The sequence below is a fragment of the Ranitomeya imitator genome, chromosome 2, assembly GCF_032444005.1.
Source record: "Ranitomeya imitator isolate aRanImi1 chromosome 2, aRanImi1.pri, whole genome shotgun sequence".
NCBI lineage: Eukaryota > Metazoa > Chordata > Amphibia > Anura > Dendrobatidae > Ranitomeya > Ranitomeya imitator.
The window spans coordinates 740,573,085-740,595,486 of NC_091283.1; positions in this window are offsets into that span (position 1 = coordinate 740,573,085).

Genomic DNA, 22,402 nt, shown 5'->3' on the forward strand with positions numbered 1-22,402 from the left:
CCAGCTGGTACTGATGGTGGTGGGGGTGGTGGTGGAGCATCTGGTGGTAGTGGGAAAAGCAAAATAGCACCAAAGGCTCGAGGTGTTGCGCCAGCGTCATCGTCTGGCTACACAAGGTCTCGAAGGCTCCCTTATCTGGGAGTAGGAAAAAAGCTTTTAAAGTCGGAGCAGCAGGAAAAAGTTTTGGCATTCCTTGCTGACTCAGCCTCTAGCTCTTTAGCCTCCTCTTCAGAAAGGTTCGAAATCTAAAAGCAGCGAGTCGTCAGTGGATGCTCCCGGTCAGGAACAAGTCGCTTCCTTGTGTCCTTCACCCAAACCAAAAGTGAAGGATGCGGCAGGTGAAACTACAGTTTACTTCTTGTAGCTCTTTACATATACCGTGCCTGGGTTAGAGAGGGAAATTGTTAAAAGCCCATTACAAGATGAATCGGACATGGAGTGCACAGATGCACAGCCACAGCTGGATAATTATGCTGTTCCATTGACTCAGATCACTACATTGCCCTCGCAGTGTACTGAGCCAGAATCTGACCCTGATGAGACTATGGTGCCCCGTCACGAATGCTATAGCACCTTACACGGTGACACAGAGGAATTTGCACATGAAATTGAAGAAGAGCTGATAGATGACCCAATTGTTGACCCGGATTGGCAGCCATTGGGGGAAGAGGGTGCCACTGCCAGTAGCTCTGAAGCGGAGGAGGATGATCCGCAGCAGGCATCTACATCGCAACAGCTTTCATCTGGCAGGCCCGTATCTGGCCAAAAATGTTTGTCAAATCGAAAAACAGTTTTAGGACACCGTGGCCATCCGGTGAAAGTAGCACATTGTGCAATGCCTGAAAAGTTAATCCATAGTAGGAAGAGTGCAGTGTGGGCATTTTTTAACCAAGATCCGAATGATCAGTGCAAAGTTATTTAAGAAGTGCTCAAAGACCTTTAGCAGAGGGAAGATACTCCAAAGTTTAAATACAACGTGCATGCGTAGACATTTAACCAGCATGCACTTGCAAGCCTGGACTAACTACTAAACATCCAGTACCGTTGGTGCACCAGCTCAGAATGAAGGTAGTCAGCAATGCTACATTGCTTCCCTCACTGTAAGCCCACTGGTTAGGACACCACCAGAAGCAAATGTGGAGGTATCGTCGCAAGGCCAAAGCAGTCAGGGAATCACAAGGTTCTTAGTAGGAAACACTGTAGGTAGGCCAACATCAAGAATACCATCACCAACCCTGTCTCAATCTGCCATGTCAACCACCCCCAGCGCTAGTTCCACCATATGCAGCTCTCCAGTCCAGTTCATCCTACAAGAGACTCTCGCTAGGAAAAGAAAGACTCATCTTGTCATCCGCAGACACAGGGTTTGAACTCCCACATTGCTAGACTAATCTCGTTAGAGATGATGCCCTACCATTTGGTTGAAAGCGAAGCTTTCAAAGCCCTGATGGCTTAGGCAGTACCACGCTATGACCTACCCAGTCAACACTTCTTTGCGAGAAAAGCCATCCCAGCCCTCCACTAGCATGTCAAAGACCGCATTGTCCATGCACTGAGGCAATCAGTCAGTGGAAAGGTGCACCTCACAACAGATGCATGGAACAGTAGGCATGGCCAGGGACGTTATGTGTCCATCACGGCACACTGGGTTAATGTGGTGGATGCAGGGTCCACGGGGGACAGCCATAGTGAGACAGTTCTGCCTAGCCCACGGTCTAGGAAACAGTTGGCTGTAGTTGTTCACCACCCCTCCTCCTCCTCCAGAAGTGAAAGCTCGTCCACAGAGTGCAGTTACATGACCACTCCATCTGCAGCTGCCAGTGTTGCACACGAGGTGTCCCATTATGGAACAGCTAGTGGTAAGCATCAACAGGCTGTGCTACAAATGAAGTGTTTGGCGACAACAGACACACTGCAGAAGTACTGGCCGAGTGCTTGCAGCAAGAAACTCAGTCATTGCTGGGCAGTATACATCTTGAGGCAGGCAAGGTAGTCTGTGATAAAAGACGGAATTTTATGGCTGCCATAGCCCTTTCAGAACTGAAACACATTCCTTGCCTGGCTCACACCTTGAACCTGGTGGTGCAGTGCTTCCTCAAAAATTATCCTGAGTTACCAGCTCTGCTCCTGAAGGTGCGAAGACTTTGCTCGCACATCCGCCGGTCGCCCGTACACTCCAGCTGTATGCAGAACAATCAGCGATCGCTGAATCTTCCCCAGCACCACCTAATAATCGACGTTGCAACAAGGTGGAACTCCACACTGCACATGCTTTAGAGGCTGTGCGAACAGAGGTGTGCTCTCATTTATTTGTGGGAGGATACACATACACGGGCAGGCAGTTGGATGGCAGACATGGAGTGCAGTGGTCAAAGCTCCAAGACCTCTGTCAAGTCCTTTAGTGTTTTGAGGAATGCACATGGCTGGTAAGTGCAGACGACGCCATCATAAGCATGAGCATCCCACTAATGCATCTGCTGATGCAAAGCTTGATGCACATCAAGGAGCAGGCGTCTGCAGCCAAGGAGGAGGTAAGCCTTGATGACAGTCAGCCATTGTCTGGTCAGGGAACATTCCTGGATGAGGTGGCGGACGAAGAAGAGGAGGAGGAAGAGGATGATGGGGATGAATATTTATAGGAGGAGGATGCTTCTCAGGGGGCAATAGAAACTGGTGGCGTTGCAAGGTCAGGTACAGGGTTTTTGCGGGCCACAAGTGAAGTTGATTTGCAAGAAAGTTCTCCTCATCTCAGCACAAGCAGTGAATTAACACCTGGAACATTGGCCCACATGGCAGAGTATGCCTTGTGTATCCTAAAAAGGGACCCCCGCATTATCAAAATGATGACCGATGATGATTACTGGTTGGCCTGCCTCCTGGATCCACGATGCAACGGAAAATTGCAAAATATCATGCCACATGTGAACCTTGAGCAAATATTGGCTACCAAACAAGCAACTCTTGTAGACCGTTTGGTTCAGGCATTCTCAGCACACAGCGGCGGTGATGGTTCTCACACGAGCCCCAGGGGGCAACATGCCAGAAGTGTTAGAGGTGCACAAATCCGAAGTGGCATTGGACAGAGGGAATTTATGACCAGGTTGTGGAGTGATTTCGCAATGACCGCTGACACGACAGGTACTGCTGCATCAATTTAAAGTGACAGGAGACAGCATTTGTCCAGTATGGTTATGAACTACTTTTCCTCCCTTATCGATGTTCTCCCTCACAGGTCATTCCCCTTTGATTACTGGGCATCTAAAATAGATACCTGGCCTGAATTGGCAGAATATGCATTACAGGAACTCGCTTGCCCTGCTTCTAGTGTGCTATCAGAAAGAGTCTTCAGTGCTGCTGGTTCAATACTGACCGAAAAAAGGAAACGTTTGGCTACCCAGAATGTTGATGATCTAACCTTCATTAAAATGAACCAATCATGGATTTCAAATTATTTTGCCCCACCTTCTCCTGTTGATACGTAGCTTGCCTGAAAAATGTCTTGCTTTTGGCCTCCTCTTACTGACTTCTCCAATTCCTCCATTTGCAGCTGCTGAATGTCCACCATAGGCCATTTTTATACCTCCCTAAATGGTCTGACTCCCCCCACAGGGCCGTGGTCACCACCTGGCGCAAGCACCCATGCGAGTGCCATTTGCCGGAACAGGTGGGTGCGCCCACTCTTGGGCGACGGCAGTGGCACAGGGTCCCTCATAGTACAATGAAGTGTCTCTGATGGTGGTGGTGCACAACCAATGTCCGAAACACCATCGTAATATGAGGGGCCCTGTGCCAGTACCGCTGCCCACGAAAGAGTGTTCCCCCCTGCTCCAACAGTGCTCTACCACTTGCAATACTTACCTCTCCCTGCTCCACCACTGTGTAGTCTGTGCTGTTAAATCCTTCAATGGCACTGCCAATACAAATTTGTTGAACTGATAGTTAAAATATACAGGGGCCCTGGCCTCCATTTAGACCAGTTAATACTTTGTACCTACTACCACTGTCTGCTACTCAGCAGAGGAGCCCACCCCAGTACCTAGCTATGCCGCCTGTTTAGTCCTGTTACCAATTTTGAACTACTTTTAGCCTACTTTTGTATTTTGGGCCTACTAACTGTGTCTGCACCACTCATTACAGTTGTCCTTCACTGAACAAAGCAATTAGTCCTGTTACCAATTTTGAACTGCATTTAGCCTACTTTTTTATTTTGGGCCTACTACCTGTGTCTGCGCCACTCATTACAATTGTCCTCCACTGAACAAAGCTATGCCGCCTGTTTAGTCCTGTTACCAATTTTGAACTTCATTTAGCCTACTTTTTATTTTGGGCCTACTAACTGTGTCTACGGCACTCATTACAGTTGTCCTCCACTGAACAAAGCAATGCCGCCTGTTTAGTCCTGTTACCAATTTTGAACTGCATTTAGCCTACTTTTTTATTTTGGGCCTACTAACTGTGTCTGCACTACTCGTTACAATTGTCCTCCACTGAGCAAAGCAATGCTGCCTGTTTAGTCCTGTTACCAATATTGAACTGCATTTAGCCTATTTTTTTATTTTGGGCCTACTACCTGTGTCTGCGCCACTCATTACAATTGTTCTCCACTTAACAAAGCTATCACACCTGTTTAGTCCTGTTACCAATTTTGAACTGCATTTAGCCTACTTTTTTATTTTGGGCCTACTAACTGTGTCTGCGCCTCTCATTACAATTTTCCTCCACTGAACAAAGCTATGCCGCCTGTTTAGTCCTGTTACCAATTTTGAACTGCATTTAGTCTACTTTTTTATTTTGGACTTACTAACTGTGTCTGCGCCTCTCATTACAATTGTCCTCCACTGAACAAAGCAATGTTGCCTGTTTAGTCCTGTTACCAATTTTCAACTGCTTTTAGCCTACTTTTTTATTTTGGGCCTATATCTGTGTTTCCTCCTCATCCTGCCCATTGCCCAGCCACTGCTAGATGAGTCTGCTGGTACATTGATCCAGACCACTACATTCTCCTTGCACTCTGCACAGCCAGAATCTGACCCTGCTGAAAGTCAGGTTCCCCTTCCCACATACTATACCACCTTACACAGGGACAAAGAGGAAGTTGCAGATGAAAGTGCAGGTTCCTTCATCAGGTGGGGGGCATACTCGTTGGCACTGGCACAGGGCCCCTCATAGTATGCAAAAGTGTCTCTGGCAGTGGGAGGCGCCACCTGCCATCAAACACATCGCCGTACTATGAGGGGCCCTGTGCCAGTGCCAACTAGTGCCCCCCCCCCTGCTTGCTCAGGATCACAGCACTTGCAAAGTTGAAATACTTACCTCTCCCTGCTCCACCACCATGACGTATTCTGCGTTTCCTGGGCCCACGAAAATCTTGAGCCAGCCCTAACCCCCACAACTTTAGCCAAATGACCCCCTGTTTTCAATGCCTAACTATTATTATAAAGTAAATTAAGATTGACAAGGTTAAGAAATAAGGATTGATGTTTTAGGCATTAGGACTCGATCCTAAAAAAGTAAAAGTCGCTCAACTCTACTAAGAATTATTGGAATTATCAGAGAAAAAATTATTATCAGTGTGAACATCATTAGAGCTGCCTTTAATTGACTCAATATCAGATGAACTGAAAGATACTCGCTGTTCACAGGGGTGTTTGGTTGTCCGGCAATATGACCCAGACTGGTGCACAGGTTCGTCAGTGCTCAGCGGTGCAGGGTGCTACTGCAACATTTTGTGAAAGCCCGAAGCCCCAGCACATCCATCGCTGTGATGCAGTGGTCTCCAGGAAATCCTATCCCAATGCTGCAGGTTTGGCGATGCTCGGTGGTGCAAGGGGTACGGAAACATTTTGTGAAAGCCCAAAGCCCCCACACTTCTATTGCCTCAATGCTGTGGCCTTTGGGAAAATGGTCGCCGGAGGCGGCTCATGCGCAAATTGATCTCTCGTCACTGAGATCTCGCTTTGAAATCTCAGGAGATGAGATCTCAGAGCCAATATCTCAATCTGCACATGAGCAGCCTCCGGCGCCCATTTTCCCAAAGGCCATACTGATTCCCCAAGTCACAGATTAAGATCTCAGCTATGAGATCTCGGGAGACGAGATCTCAGAGTCGAGATCTCAATCTGCGCATGTGCTGCCTCTGGCGGCCATTTTCCTGGAAGCCCCAACATTGAGGCAATAGAAGTGCATGGCCTCTGGGCCTTCACAAAATGTCACCGGAGCCCTCCCTGCACCACTGCGCACCACCGAGCAGAACCTGCACCAGGCTGGGATGGGAGCAAAAACATCAACCTGCAGCGTCAGACCACCAGAACCACACTAACTATAAGTACATTCTGGCTATAAGACACAGCCCTGTTTTCCCCCAAAATGTTTTGGGAAAAAAGTGCATCTTATAGTCTGAAAGATACGGTATATAGTATATATAAAAGTAAGCACTACATGGCAGGTTACTGTTACAGGGTTAATACAGTATATTATGACACAGCAATATCTATGCAATGTTCTGTTACACTGTTCTAGTTATCTAGCAGTAAAACAACTGTAAGTACCTTTATATCTCAACTTTACGGGCATCACTTTCCATAGTAGGCCCGACACTGTCATAGTCTCTATAAACACCTCTGATCATTACACTGACGATAGCAGGGTCACCGGTATTTCATGCTAGGTCACAAGTCCTAGATATGCAAGGCACTAGAAAAACAGTACGCTCATCACACTGGCCATCTTTATTCCTTGAAGCACAGCCCCAAATGACAACCTGTACTCTACGCCTGTGCTGGAAGTAACAGACCACAGGAATGGTCCTTTGCTGCAGCCAGCATCATCTCTTGAGCGTGGTTTGGATATGGTCACTGACTTCTCCTGGTATTGCTCATGGTCTTCATGGTCCTCTACTAGCGCTGGTTGTTGACTCTTACTGGCTCTGGTCACAGACTTCTACTGGTGATGGTTGCGAACTTCTACTCGCGCAGGGCATGGATGTTCCTCACAACTCAAGCCTTCTCTAACTGCTCTCTAACCCTTCTGTGGTGATGATGGCTGTAAGCGCACTTAGGAGCCATACAACCTGTCCTGGTACAGGTTCTGGCACCAACTGCCTCTTTTCAGCCTGGCCATGCCTTTTATAATTATTCTTTAGAAATCCCCTATTTTAGGGAAAGAGGAAAAAAAAGAGACAAGTGCGGCACTTCCTCTGAGCGTAATACGTTTTTACCAACAGTAAAGAAAAATATTTTAGTTGTGGTTATGCTCACCTTCTATCGGTAAGAAAGGCATGTTGAGGAATCAATTCTTTAGGCAACTCTTCTCCGTAAGTTGTGTAATCCAATAAGGTGTGCAGCTCACTTTGGAGAACTATGTGTTGATCCTGCTTTGGATCCACACAGGTGGCGAATTCAAAGGGAAAATAAACTCCAAGCAAATGTGGCGCTAAGCACCTTAGGATTTCTTGAATGCATCCACTTCCAGTGAAAAATGTTAATAAAAAATCATTTATTTTCTCAAAACAAAAAAGGGAAAAAATAAAAAATAAAATATATTTTTAAAATATATTTTTAAAATATTAAAATATTTTTAATTTTAAAAATAATTTTAAAATATTTTAAAAATATATATATATCCCCCCCCCCCTTTTTTTTGTTTTGAGAAAATAAATGAATTTTTATTAACATTTTTCACTGGAAGTGGATGCATTCAAAAAATCCTAAGGTGCTTAGTGCCACATTTGCTTGGAGTTTATTTTCCCTTTTATAATTAGTAACTATGACACAGGTGTCACATGACCTGGTGTCATCTTCAAACTCTTCTTCTGGGAACACAGGTTCCCACTTTTAGATTCCTACTACTATTATTATTGTTTCACTTTCATTTCTGACTAGCAAATGAAGGTGCTCGCTTGCAATTACTCATTTAGGCATCAACTTAAATTCCTCTTTTCTCTAGACTAGCTAGTCCTTGGGCATTAATATTCTTTGGGCCCCTCAATGTTCTTTACAGTCAAGCCAGATTTCCACAGTTCTTTTGCCCATTCCTGCGTCTCTTGCACTATATGTTAACAGACAAAATCATCCTGTGAATATCTCGTGGGTGGGATGCCAACATGGACACGCTGAGTTCTTCGGGGACACTTTTGGGTTGTCTTGTGAGGAGTACTTGGAAAACAAGGACCATATGCATGTTCAACTTCTGGCTCTCCTCCATTAGACCCAATGGAGGACACCTGCCCACACTTCATCATCAGGCACCAGACCTTGGTTATTCCAGCCCCACAGCAGTGCACAACATCATGTGACACTCTCGTACGCGATACCTCCTTCGGCTTTTTCAGTATACCATCTACAACACCTTACTGTGCACTAGGTATCCTACTTCAGTCTCTAATCTGGAGTCCCCATCATCGTCAACTCCTTTGGCATATAGTGGCTCCACCTGAGCTTTAAGACACTGGATAATGCAGATATCTTCATGCAGGCAACCAACACAATATCCCTCAAACCTCGGCATCCGGTGTCACGGTTCCATCTTGCATTGCATGCGGTCCTTCTCGGCCTACCATTTTTTTCCAAGCCTCTGCCCATCCTCTACTTTCACTCTGGGATGAGCAGCCCTTCTTTCTCCACTTCGCCCTACAGGGCAGGAATTCCTCACCATGAATCGAATCTTCCAGGCGCAGCACTTCCTCCAGTATGTGTAACCTTTGGAGGACTGTGTGAATCTTCTTGACATTTCTCTTCTGCAATGCCCATGATGATCAGGGCTTTCTTTCATGCTGCACCACTGCTTGTCCTTAGCAGTTTTATTTCCTACAGGACCTATATTCCGAATGTCACAATGGGACCACTTGTAGTGAGGCCTTTTAGCAATATGATCCCCTTCTTTCCCAAATTCTTTCCACAAACATGCATCTTCATCCTTACCACACCCACCACTTGGAAAGGTAACTGGTTGGCAGCCATCAGTTGGATAATTGGGCCCCCTCTGGATCGTGTGACATTGGGGAAGTATTGACGGAAATATGTTTTGGACATTGTGGTCATCTGGGACCCGGTGTCCATTAAACAGCGAATCCTCTGTTCATTTAACTCAGTCCTTGTAGTGGGACTCAGAAACGACATTGTCGGAGCCTTCAGTCCTCTGTCACGTTGGACCCAGCTCCGCGGTGTGCTCCCTGACTGTGATGCACATAAATTTAGCTGATGCCTTCATTGTTGGCTGCCTCAAGTGGGGCAGTCCCTCGACATACAGTTGTGTGATTTCTCCCTTCCTGATTTCCTATTCTTTTCACCAAACAAATTTAAATATTAAACAAAGATAACACAAGTGAACACAAAATGCAGAGTTTAACTTAAACTCTTTATTATTAATGGAAAAAGAATTACAAATCTGCAGGGCCCTGTGTGATTGACCCCCCTTAAAATATAAATTAATGGTGGTTTATCACATCTTTGGGAAGCTGAGTACAAATTCCCTAGCCACACGCAGGCCTGATTACTACCATACCTGTTCTCAAACAATAAATCGTTACACTGGCCACCATAGCAGGGGTCTCCAGTATTTCCTGCTAGGCCATGAGACCTACACATGTGAGTAACTGGAGAAACAGTTTGCTTTTCACACTGGTCATCTTCGTTCCTTGAAGCATGGCCACAGCCTACACCCTGTACCGTACATCTACGCTGGAAGTAACGGCTCACAGGAACAGTCCTCTGCTACACCCGAATCATCTCTCAAGCTTGGTTCAGATCTGGTCACTAACTTCTATTGTCGATGCTTATGGTCTTCTACTGGTGCTGGTTATGGATATCTACTGGCACAGGGCACAGATCTTCCTCACTGTTCAGACCTCTGGGATCTGATCGCTCTCAGGCCCTTCTGTGGTGATGGAGGCTGTAAGCCTACCAAGCAGCTACAAAACCTGTCCTGGTACAGGTTCTAGCACCAATTGCCTCTTCTTGGCCTGACCAGATCTTCTATAATTAGTAATTGCTACACAGTTGTCACCTGACCTGATGTCATCTTCAAACTCTTCCTCTGGGAGCATAGGTTCTCATCATTAGATTCCTACTATTTTAATTCATTCTTTACTTTCACTTTTGCCTTTGACCAACAGATGGCGATGTTCACTTGCAATTATTTAGCTAGACATCAACTTCAATTGTACTCTTCTTCTCTCTTGTACACTTCCTTACACTAAAATGGATGTGTGAACACAGCCTTATTATTATTATTATTTATTATTATAGCGCCATTTATTCCATGGCGCTTTACATGGCGCTTTACATGTGAGGAGGGGTATACATAATAAAAACAAGTACAATAATCTTGAACAATACAAGTCACAGCTGGTACAGAAGAAGAGAGGACCCTGCCCGTGAGGGCTCACAATCTACAAGCCTTATGCCAAGTTCTAATGAGTAGTGTTGAGCAATACCGTCCGATACTTGAAAGTATCGGTATCGGATAGTAAAAGTAAAAAAAAGTATCGGATATCGCCAATACCGATATCCGATACCAATACAAGTCAATGGGACACCTAGTATCGGAAGGTATCCTAATGGTTCCCAGGGTCTGAAGGAGAGGAAACTCCATAATAATGTGTAAAATAAAGAATTAAAATAAAAAATATTGATATATTCACCTCTCCGGCGGCCCCTGGACATCACGCTGGTAACCGGCAGGCTTCTTTGTTTAAAATGAGCGCGTTTAGGACCTGAGGAATGACGTCGCGGCATCTGATTGGTCACGTGCCGCCCATGTGACCGCTATGCGACCAATCAGAAGCCTCGACATCATTCCTCAGGTCCTAAATTCCTAGAATGAGGAGCTTAGTGCCTGAGAATGACGTCGCGGCTTCTGATTGGTCGTGTGGCGGTCACATGGGCGGCACGCGACCAATCAGAAGCCGCGACGTCATTCCTCAGGTTCTAAACACGCTCATTCTAGGAATTTAGGACCTGAGGAATGACGTCGCGGCTTCTGATTGGTCGCGTGGCGGTCACATGGACGGCACGCGACCAATCAGAAGCCGCGACGTCATTCCTCAGGTCCTAAACGCGCTCATTTTAAACAAAGAAGCCTGCCGGTTACCAGCGTGATGTCCAGGGGCCGCCGGAGAGGTGAATATATCAATATTTTTTATTTTAATTCTTTATTTTACACCTCACTATGGATCCGATACCGATACCCGATACCACAAAAGTATCGGATCTCGGTATCGGAATTCCGATACCGCAAGTATCGGCCGATACCCGATACTTGCGGTATCGGAATGCTCAACACTACTAATGAGCGTTTGAAAAATCATCTTAGTTTCATCTAGAAAGCTTGATTTTCATTCATATTGTCATCCAAATTCCATTCGCATGTCACCAATGTGCCTAATTTTTACATCTATGTGACATCTGTATTTATATAACAACTGTTAGGGTTGGCAGATTGCACTAAATAAATTTAATAGAGAAGTGCAATCTCAACCTGGGGTCCACTGTGCAGAGGTGTAAAACTGCAGCTAGTGTGAATGATGATGGAACAACTAGCAATTGCTTGCACACACAGAGTTAAACGCCACTCAGTGATCAGCACATGAAGCTGTGTCATTCGCACACAGAAACGGAATAGATGCTCTGCCATAGAGCTGTGTCACTCGCACATAGTAACGGAATAGATGCTCTGCTATAGAGCTGTGTCACTCGCACACAGTAACAGAATAGATGCCCTGCTATAGAGCTGTGTCACTCGCACACTGTAACAGAATAGAAATGACGCTAGATTGAATCCCTGTTAAACTCACAGGGGAACGTAAGGTAAGAAGCAATCAGTGGTCACACAGTCAGCAAAAGCACTCAACCAACTCCTCTCCAGAGATGCCGTAATTCTAATGGCTAGATGCCAGCCCAGAATTCATACAGACAAACTCCTCCCCGGAGAACTGGAATTCTAACGGCTTAGCACCGACCCTGAGCACATGCTGATAAAGACCATACTGATGCAAATCCCATACACACATGCAATGAGAATGATACTAGTGCGCCTGAGACCCTTTTATATGTTTAGTTCATGTCCAGTCAGACAGGACCTTGCTCGCGGACCAATCCGGAGCTGCCATATTATGAGCATGCTCAGTAGGGTGATTTCAGGACTTAGCCTCCAGAGCATCCGTTCATTGCTGCCCACCGCTGGTTACCATAGACTGTGCTCAAGAGCCAGCAGTAACCAGATGAACAGCACGAGCAAGACGCTGGGACCGACGTCTTTGCTCAGCCGTGGCCAAAGCTGAATGGGAGACCGCTGATGTAGACAAGGCTTGGGATCTACGCTGTGCAGTGGGAGAATCCTGATACCGAGCATCAACAGTTAAAAATGTACATGATCAGATACAATTTCCTATGTTAATAGTTACAACATTTTCACAATACAGATATATATGGATTATTTGTATGTGATTCAAGTTTTTTATTTTGTCCACTCATAGACGTGAATAGGTGAGCCTCATCCAAAATAGTGAAGAGGATATTACATGCTGTGACTTTTTATTTATACGAACAATCTTTATGTGTAAAATGTTTCATCTGAATAGCTGTTTAATAACATTGGTCAATGTGCTGTCAGTGTGCTATGCGATTTTAACTCAGACTCCACATCTGTACAATATGCCCATGTGATTAAGACCTTATAGACATTGCATGGAACACATATTTATACATTGTTTAACCATACGCTGTGTAGGCTTATTAACAGATGATGCCTGTGAGGGCATCATTTAACATCAGCCCCAGTAGAACATACTTCCCTATAAATGGTAGGTTACAAAATTAACTAAATAATAAGCCAATAAATCCCAGCATTAGTATTGTAAAGTAACAGGAATTACTCTGAATTATGACCCATTTATGTAACAAGGCAGGAGACCTATTATGAAAAAGCTTTTTATGCATTTTGTTCTATGTTTGAAATCAGATTATCCCTGATAGTACATCAGACAGTACTTTATACATATCCATATGGGCCAGGTCCTGTGGGAGCACATGCAATGGAGTTTTCCTGTGGTGTAGATTTTATGAGGATAGTTTACATTGGATTATTGGACTCATTCTTTAACTAAATGTTTCTTTGGTTTGTACAAAAATATAAATGGCTGGAGCACGGAATAATAACAGAACTACAATGACATTAGCATTTTTGCATCTGTAACAAATAAGTTCCTATAATAATCTTGTTTCAAATACACTGTAGCATATGATGCAGGCTCCATAACAATTTGGTTAAAAAAAAAATGAATTACATCATTATTCATGGATGTCTTTAATATGGTAAGTGGCCATAATCATCTATGCTTACAAAAGCCTATGCATCATTTTTACAGCGCATTGTTTTGAAGTACAATAGTTTCCTTTGAAGGTGTAAATGTTTTTCACTGGACCATCACAGAATTCTTTACTAACATACCTAAGGACATTTTACTGTATCCAACAGTGTACAATTAATTTGTCCTGATGCATATTATGTTGAGTTTTCAAAAACATGTTTTGCGTGCCACATAATTATTGAGTAAACCTTTTCACATTGGTATAATGACAATGAACTGTGAGGAAGAAGAGAATGTGTATAAAACAAGGTAATTAGGTAGATTTTATTGGATTTTTGCCCTTTAAATTAATAGAAGAGTATGGACTAGCAGTAAAAAGTACATTTTCACATCCAAAAAATCAAAGTAACCATATAAAATATTAATATCTACTATTGTGTTTTCCAATAATTGCATTTTTCCTAATACATAATGCATATTAAAATTTGTGATATCTTATAAGCTGAGCAAAGCCTCAAAATGCTTCATGTTCCAATGTATTAATTAATTTTTCCTAAAATCATTACCATTTTTCCACTATTTAGAGCAACACTACAGAATACTCCTTTATAACAATCATATTTGTTTCTGTGGATTTTCTTTAGTAATATAATAATAATAATTTTTTTTATATAGCTCTAAAATATTTGGCATTACTTTTAATTTATGCCTGGACAAGTATGAGCAATAAAGACATCACAAAGTAACACATAGTACAACAGTTACAGGAGAAGCAAGGGCCCTGCTTGCCAGCTTACAACCTATAAAAAATAGGTAAAAAGTCATATATTATCCAGCCTTAATTATAATAAATAGGGTATTTAAAATAAGCTGAGTTATACGGTCATCACTGTCTAAGAATAGTTGCTAAGTGCTGTTGGGTAGTTGGAGGAAGTGGAGAAAGATGAATAGGAAGAACCGGATTCTGAGTAAAATTTAGAAAGCGGGAACACGTGAGAGCTTGCTTGAGGTGATAGACCTCTTTAACCCCTTTCTGCCATTAGACGTACTATTCCGTCCATGTGGGGTGGGCTTTACTTCCCAAGGACGGAATAGTACGTCATAGGCGTGAGCGCGGCCGATCGCGGCCGGGTGTCAGCTGCTTATCGCAGCTGACATCCGGCACTATGTGCCAGGAGCGGTCACGGACCGCCCCCGGCACATCAACCCCCGGCACACCGCGATCAAACATGATCACGATGTGCCGGCGGTGCAGGGAAGCATCGTGCAGGGATGGGGCTCCCTGCGTGCTTCCCTGAGACCCCCGCAGCAACGCAATGTGATCGCGTTGCTCTGGGGGTCTCCTACATTCCTCGCTGCAGCAAATCCCGGATCCAAGATGGCCGCGGATCCGGGTCCTGCAGGGAGGGAGGTGGCTTACCAAGTGCCTGCCTAGAGCAGGCACTTGGTAACGCTGCAGCGCTGTTTGACAGATCGGTGATCTGTCAGAGTGCTGTGCAAACTGGCAGATCACCGATCTGTATTGTCCCCCCTGGGACAAAGTAAAAAAGTTAAAAAATTTTTTTACAAGTGTGTAAAAAAAAAAAAAAATCCTAAATAATGAAAAAAATATATATATATTATTCCAATAAATACATTTCTTTATCTAAATAAAAAAAAACAAAACAATAAAAGTACACATATTTAGTATCACCGCGTCCGTAATGACACGACCTATAAAACTGGCCCACTAGTTAACCCCTTCAGTAAACACCATAAGAAAAAAAACGAGGCAAAAAACAACGCTTTATTATCATACCGCCGAACATAAAGTGGAAGAACACGCGATCAAAAAACAGATATAAATAACCATGGTACCGCTGAAAGCGTCATATTGTCCCGCAAAAAACGAGCCGCCATACAGCAACATTAGCAAAAAAATAAAAAAGTTAAAGTCCTCAAAATAAAGCGATGCAAAAATAATTATTTTTTCTATAAAATAGTTTTTATCGTATAAAAGCGCCAAAACATAAAAAAATGATATAAATGAGGTGTCGCTGTAATCATACTGACCCGAAGAATAAAACTGCTTTATCAATTTTACCAAACGCAGAACGGTATAAACGTCTCCCCCAAAAGAAATTCATGAATAGCTGTTTTTTGCTAATTCTGCCTCACAAAAATCGGAATAAAAAGCGATCAAAAAATGTCACGTGCCCGAAAGCATTACCAATAAAAACGTCAACTCGTCCCGCAAAAAACAAGACCTCACATGACTCTGTGGACTCAAATATGGAAAAATTATAGCTCTCAAAATGTGGTAACGCAAAAAATATTTTTTGCAATAAAAAGCGTCTTTCAGTGAGTGACGGCTGCCAATCATAAAAATCTGCTAAAAAACCCGCTATAAATATATATAAATCAAACCCCCCTTCATTACCCCCTTAGTTAGGGAAAAATTAGGGTTAGGGCTAGGGTTAGGGTTAGGGCTGGGTTAGGGTTAGGGCTAGGGTTAGGGTTAGGGCTAGGGTTAGGGCTAGGGTTAGGGCTAGGGCTAGGGTTAGGGCTAGGGTTAGGGTTAGGGCTAGGGTTAGGGATAAGACAAGGGCTAGGGTTAGGGCTAGGGTTAGGGCTAGGGTTAGGGCTAGGGTTATGGTTAGGGCTAGGGTTAGGGCTAGGGTTAAGGCTACAGATAGGGTAAAGGCTACAGTTAGGGTTAAGGCTACAGTTAGGGTTAAGGCTACAGTTAGAGTTGGGGCTAAAGTTAGGGTTAGGGTTTGGATTACATTTGCGGTTGGGAATAGGGTTGGGATTAGGGTTAGGGGTGTGTCTGGGTTAGAGGTGTGGTTAGGGTTACCGTTGGAATTATGGTTAGGAGTGTGTTTGGATTAGGGTTTCAGTTATAATTGGGGGGTTTCCGCTGTTTAGACACATCAGGGGCTCTCCAAACGCGACATGGCGTCCGATCTCAATTCCAGCCAATTCTGCGTTGAAAAAGTAAAACAGTGCTCCTTCCCTTCCGAGCTCTCCCGTGTGCCCAAACAGGAGTTTACCCCAACATATGGGGTATCAGCGTACTCAGGACAAATTGGACAACAAATTTTGGGGTCCAATTTCTCCTGTTACCCTCGAGAAAATACAAAACTGGGGGCTAAAAAATAATTTTGGGGGGAATTTTTTATTTTATTTTCACAGCTCTGCGTTAGAAACTGTAGTGAAACACTTAGGGGCTCAAAGTTCTCACAACACATCTAGATAAGTTCCTTGGGGGGTCTAGTTTCCAATATGGGGTCACTTGTGGGGGGTTTCTACTGTTTAGGTACATTAGGGGCTCTGCAAACGCAATGTGACGCCTGCAGACCATTCCATCTAAGTCTGTATTTCAAATGGCGCTCCTTCCCTTCCGAGCCTTCCCATGCGCCCAAACAGTGGTTCCCCCCACATATGGGGTATCAGCGCACTCAGGACAAATTGCACAACAAATTTTGGGGTCCAATTTCTCCTGTTACTCTCGGGAAGATACAAAACTGGGGGCTAAAAAATAATATTTGTGGGAAAAAATTTTTGTTTTATTTTTAAGGCTCTGCATTATAAACTTCTGGGAAGCACTTGGTGGGTCAAAGTGCTCACCACACCTCTAGATAAGTTGCTTAGGGGATCTACTTTCCGAAATGGTGTCACATTTTGCATTGAAAAGTCAAACGGCGCTCCTTCCCTTCCGAGCTCTCCCATGCGCCCAAACAGTGGTTTACCCCCACATATGGGGTATCAGCGTACTCAGGACAAATTGTACAACAACTTTTTGGTTCCAATTTCTTCTCTTACCCTTGGGAAAATAAAAAATTGGGGGCAAAAAGATAATTTTTGTGAAAAAAAAATATTTTTTATTTTTACGGTTCTGCATTATAAACTTCTGGGAAGCACTTGGTGGGTCAAAGTGCTCACCACACCTCTAGATAAGTTGCTTAGGGGATCTACTTTCCGAAATGGTGTCACTTGTGGGGGGTTTCAATGTTTAGGCACATCAGTGGCTCTCCAAACGCAACATGGCGTCCCATCTCAATTCCAGCCAATTTTGCATTAAAAAGTCAAATGGCGCTCCTTCGCTTCCAAGCTCTGTCTTGCGCCCAAACAGTGGTATACCTCCACTTATGGGGTATCAGCGTACTCAGGACAAATTGTACAACAAGGTTTGGGGTCCATTTTCTCCTGTAACTCTTGGCAAAATAAAACAAATTGGAGCTGAAGTAAATTTTTTGTGAAAAAAAAGTTAAATGTTAATTTTTATTTAAACATTCCAAAAATTCCTGTGAAACACCTGAAGGGTTAATAAACTTCTTGAATGTGGTTTTGAGAACCTTGAGGGGTGCAGCTTTTAGAATGGTGTAACACTTGGGTATTTTCTACCATATAGACCCCTCAAAATGACTTCAAATGAGATGTGGTCCCTAAAATAAAATGGTGTTGTAAAAATGAGAAATTGCTGGTCAACTTTTAACCCTTATAACTCCCTAACAAAAAAAATTTTGGTTCCAAAATTGTGCTGATGTAAAGTAGACATGTGGGAAATGTTACTTATTAAGTATTTTGTGTGACATATCTCTGTGATTTAATTGCATAAAAATTCAAAGTTGGAAAATTGAGAAACTTTCAAAATTTTCGCCATGTTTCCGTTTTTTTCACAAAAAAACACAGGTAATATCAAATAAATTTTACCACTATCATGACGTACAATATGTCATGAGAAAATAATGTCAGAATCATCGGGATCCGTTGAAGCGTTCCAGAGTTTTATTCTCATAAAGGGACAGTGGTCAGAATTTTAAAAATTGGCCCGGTCCATAACGTGCAAACCACCCTTGGGGGTAAAGAGGTTAAAGAGATATGTTTTTAAATCACGCTTAAAAATGTGTGAGCTAGGTATTAGTCAGATTGTCTGAGTTAGTGCATTCCAGAAAACTGGTACAACACAAGAGAAGTTTTGAAGGCGGAAATTGAGAGGTTTGTATTATGGTGGATGTTAGTCTTAGATCAGTTGTTCAGCAGAGAGAACGGATAGGGTGATATACAGAAATGAGGGAGGAGATATAGGGTGGTGCACAACTGTAGAGCGAATGGGCAACCATTGCAATGACTTGCACAAGGTGGAGGGATTGGTGTAGCAGATGGACAGAAATATGACCTGTCTGCCGCATTCAGTATTTATTGGAGAGGAGAAAATTTAGTTAGAGGGAGACCAATCAGTAAAGAGTTGGAGTAGTCCCTATGAGAATGGCTAAAAGCAATAGTAAAAGTTTTTTGTTTCAAAGGTGAGAAAAGGTTGGTTTTTGGATATGTTTTTAAGATGAGGGTAATATGAACGAGTGAGCAATTGGATATAGGGAGTAAAGGAAAGTTCTGTATCAAATATAACCCCATGACAGTGAGTGTGCTGCTTGTTTGAACCACCCAATGCAATTGCAATATCAGTTATAGGTAGGCTAGTAGAGAGAGGAAACATGAGAAGTTCAGTTTTGGAGAAATTCAATTTCAATTTGAGGGAACACATGATGTTAGATACACTGGACAGACAATCATTGGTACTTTGTATTAAGGTGGAGGTAATGTCAGGACAAGAGGTGTAAAATTGGGTGTCATCAGCAAAAAGATGCCACTGGAAAAAAAATCTATTAACGGTTTGTTCAATAGGGACATAGAGAGAAGAGGACAGGGCTGTCATGGGTGGGTCAGAAGCAACAGACAGTCGCTCTGGATCTGGTTGAAGAAGGTCCCTGCATTTGGCATTGCAGATGCCTTCTTAATCCTACTGAATTTTGGACCCAGCGGCAACCTCCCTCCAGCTCTAATTGACACACCTGGACCTGGGTGTTTATAGATTCTCAGTCTGCTTCGTGGAGCCTCTGGAGATATTTACTTTTTCCCTTGTGAAGGCTTGGGACTATAGCAGTTGGCTTACTTCCTGTCTGGTGCTTTTCGAGGATGTTTGGTCTTACCTCTCTGGAGTCTGATCAAGCTAAGATTTCTCCTCCTTGTTTGTCTCTAGTGATGAGCGAGTATACTTGTTGCTAGGGTTTTCCAGAGCATGCTCAGGTGGTCTCCGAGTATTTATTACTGCTCGCAGATTTAGTTTTCCTTGCCGCAGCTGAATGATTTACGACTACTAGACAGCTTGATTACATGTGGGGATTCTCTAGCAACCAGGCAGCCCCCAGATGTACTCAGGCTGGCTAGTAGCTGTAAATCATGCAGCTGTGTCAACAAAAACTAAATCTCCGAGCAGTCACAAATACTCGGAGACCGCCCGAGCGTGCTCTGGAAAACCTGAGCAACGAGTACAGTCGCTCATCACTATTTGTCTCCCTTCTTGCTTTTAGTGTACAGTGGGGGCTGACCAGTGCTCATCTCCCCCTTCCCTCTTTAGGGCCTAGCTCTAGGGATATACAGGGCTTAGGTTTCCTGCTTGGGGATTGGTGTGGAATCAATATACGGTTGATAGGGTATGCAGGGTGCTATTAGATTTGCCTAGGGGTCTCCACTCCCCGTTTCCCTACTGTTTGTGCTTCCTTCCCCTCATCCCCACATGTTGCATTTAGCCTTCCCACACTGTGCATGACAGGGGCCTAGGACTGAGCCTTGAGGTACCCCGATAGTTAGGAGACTAGAGGAGTAAGAGTTGGCAAAAGATAAAAGATACAGTGAAGCAGCAGTCAGATAGGTAGGAGGAGAATCAAGATAGGCCAACAGAGCAAAGCATAGTGATGAGGAGTTGGTGATCCACAGTGATGAATGCTGCAGAGAAGTGGAACCATTTTTTGATTGTCATAATGTATCTAATGAAAACAACATAGGACTTCTTCATACCCTTATTGTCACTGTGCACTGCATAGGACCTCTCCTTTAGTGCAAGGTTATTTGAGCTTTGGTGCCTTCAAGGGTGTATGAATGACCCTGTTTGTAATTTTCAGCAGGCTTTGCACTTACTGCATAGCTTTAATGAGTCTAGGAGTGCCACGACAAGACAATTTGAACACAAAGTGTTTGAGGTCCTCCGTTATGTCTAATACAGGGTATATCTGATTCCTTCTGAGTTCCTAATTTTTGGTAGTTCTTGCATAAATTACAATGAAATTTCCTATTTTTTTTATAAAAAATTCTATTTTAGTGTACTTAAATTACATTTTTTTTAAACCATTTTTAATTTTTGCCTTATATACAAGTCACTATATAGAGGAAAAATGTTTTTTAACATTTTTTTCCTGTGAAATGCAATTTCTTGCCGATTTGGAATGTTTTATTGTCAGTTCTTAAAGTTTAGTGAAAGTTTCACACCATTGTTCTTAGCAGCAATCTGAGAGTGAGAGATGCTTCCAGGAGTCTTCCCTGTGCTGTTCTCCTTCCATTTAGCACTATTACCATCCATTTCAATATTTTCACTGCCCCCAAGAACTCTTTGTAGTGTCTGCCAGAAAAATGTTCGGATTTCCTATTGAGTCTCATTATACTTGTTATTCGAAACGAGCATTCGAGCTTTAGGAATTGCTCAATTTGACCAAAGAGATGTTCACTCATCTCTATTGACTTCATATACCTTATTGTTTCAGTGCCTTATTCACCTGTGCTCTAAAAATGTTGACAGTCTTTGGAGGAGTGGGCATAGTTGTATATAGAGAACCACCTTAGTTGTCCACAGTCCACAGGAATGCATCACCATATGGATAATAAAGGAAAGATGGAGTTATATTAAGTATATTAATTAGTAGTGTAGAACTACTTTAGATAATGTTAATGACCTATTAAAACAGCTATGACATGATAAATGAATCATTTATTCTATATAATAAATCTTAACCAAATACTTTAAAGTACAAATGAAATAAAACAAATAAAACAAAATAAATAAAAAAGAGAGGTCAAATACTTTTATTTACATTTGCAGAGATGCACAGTACTGTATGTGTTAGAATGAAGTAGCTTTACACAATTTACGTGAAGGTTTATGAAAGGTACTTGCTTTTTTAATTATTTCAGCCACTCATAACAAAACTTCATTATGCAACCAATTTAATTTGAATAACTATTTCGTATCATTAGGTCGTTTATATTCTTTGGTTACAGAAGAACTTTTTGGTTTATGTCTGCTTCTTATGTTGATATGTTTTATGGCAATTTCAAGAAGCCTTGACATGCATTGTTCTGCAAAGACCACATAAGAACATTACTGGATTGTTGCAAACCATATACTGACAGCCTACAGTTACATTCTTGTCAGTCATATATTATCATCTGTTTATGCCAAGCAACCTAGTTTAGCACTGCACAGTTACAAACAGTGACAAAAGATAAACACTAGGATACAAATGGTGATCAGGGTCCTACTCCTGGGAGATAACGTTTGAGAGGATTCACATGTGAAATGGTTCGAAAGTAAACAAGAGAACCCAGAGAGCATAAAAGTCAAAGCAGACCTCTAATGTTCATAGCAGATAATAGCCAATTGGCCCTTACATCTGCCTATTTCACTTATTAATGGGTCATTGGCAAGAAGAGCCTCATGTTGATCCCAAACATGCTTACATTCCGATATTTATACTGGTGTAAATGCACCTTCCTGGTAGATATGCAATAAGCATCTGAACAAAGCTAATGTCTTCATTTTAGAGCATTAAAGAGGTTTAGTAGAGTTAAGGTCATATCATTCATGAAGCTGATGGGGCTGAAGCCTAGAGGTCCCGCACAGACTAGTTTTCTTTGCTGTAGCAATATGTGTTCATATATACAGCTGACCAATAGCAGACTACCATCTCGGGTGAAGCATTATGCTTCCCATTATTACACCTCTTTTATCAATAGTTGAGTCATGACCTTGATCTCATCTTCTCAAATGTTCCCATGTACCATTGGAACCAACCAATACAGCTATTATTTACACATTTAAATGTCAGTCAACATGAACAAGTCAGGATTTCAAAACAAAAAAGACAGGGAAGAATATTGAGAGGAAGGAAAGAGGTTAGCAGACTTTATTTCAACTAGTATTAGCGAGTCCCTGTGAATACTGAAAGTGTGAATTGTGACATAAGCGCTCTTTCCCAAATGTTTGCTTGTAAATTTGACACA